Below are 1,264 nucleotides of genomic sequence, written 5' to 3'. Positions count from 1 at the left end.
CTATCCATTACTTAACAACCAAATTCCTTGATGAACAAAGATTACCCCATATACATTACCTCTAAGGAGTCATAATCCCAATATTCCTTCAAACCTTGAATTTAGACCAAAAATAGCATTCACTCCATGCTAGTTAAAGTTTATGTGAAGAATTTTTTATGATTCTCCCTCCCCTAATTTACTTAAACATATTGTTTCCATTAGCATTCCAGGAAATCTTATAGTAACTTGAGAACTCATATGTTGGAATTCTATAGAATTCACTCCTTGAAATTCGACCCCAATTTACATTGGTTTACTTGACAATGACCACCTCCTCCCTCAAATATGGGAGAGATTTAAGCATTATCAAAATGGAATTATTGTCGGGGAGTTAAATATAGATTTCACTTGTGTGGTGCAATTCTTACTTAGGAATACCGGGAGTAGGGTAAATTACTTTATTTTTTATTTTTCACTATTTTTTAGGATATCAAACTGTGAACAGAGGGATGAGTGATAATGCAAATAATTTTGGTCCCTTTGATACTCCACTAGACGATGAAGGCCAATTGAACAAAGTAGGGCAAATAAGTGCTATCCGTATCCCTCCAACCAACGGAAATGATATGATTTATTTGACTAGCATTATACTTCACATGTTGCAAATGAAAGGATTATATGGGGGTCAAGAATATGAGGACCCAAATGTTCATTTAAAAAACTTCATGGAAGTTTGTGCACCATTTAACATAGTGCATATTACGCAAGAATACATCCAGCTTTGACTCTTCCTATTTTCACTAACAGGTGAGGTGGATTTATGGCTCCACTTTATTCCACCTAGCTCAATTACCTCTTTTGAGGAGATCTCCACGGTGTTCCTTGATAGATATTTCCCTCCATGCAAAATGCTTCAAAAGAGGGATGAGACTTTAAAATTTTTACAATTGAATTGGGAACCATTATTTGAAGCAGGGGAGAGGTTTAATGGAAATCTAGCCCAATGCCTAAATCATGAGTTCCTTAAGAAGATGCTCCTTGAGATTTTCTACAAAGCTCTTCACCCATTGAATAATATAATTATGGATAATGCGGCGGGTATCTCTATTGTCAAATTGTACCATCTTGTGGATTTTCAATTGATAGGTGATGTATCCAAAAAGAATTGAGGGTGGCACACCTAAGATTTTGATGCTCCTAAAACCCCTTCTACTACCTCTGTGGTGACCAATGAGCAAAGAAAATGAGAAGAGGACAAGGAGGAGAACATAGTCAAGATGAT

The 1,264-nt window shown here is 36.1% G+C and overlaps 1 non-coding gene across 1 annotated transcript; it reads right to left on the bottom strand.

Moving 5' to 3' along the window:
- Window positions 1-891: 891 nt before the first annotated feature.
- LOC124889897 lies at window positions 892-1,003 on the bottom strand. Its single transcript, XR_007048810.1, has one exon. It is a non-coding gene; the product is annotated as a small nucleolar RNA R71 (small nucleolar RNA).
- Between the last annotated feature and the right edge of the window lie 261 nt (window positions 1,004-1,264).

The sequence above is a fragment of the Capsicum annuum genome, chromosome 12 (assembly GCF_002878395.1).
Source record: "Capsicum annuum cultivar UCD-10X-F1 chromosome 12, UCD10Xv1.1, whole genome shotgun sequence".
NCBI lineage: Eukaryota > Viridiplantae > Streptophyta > Magnoliopsida > Solanales > Solanaceae > Capsicum > Capsicum annuum.
This window is presented reverse-complemented; position numbering and strand designations above follow the sequence as displayed.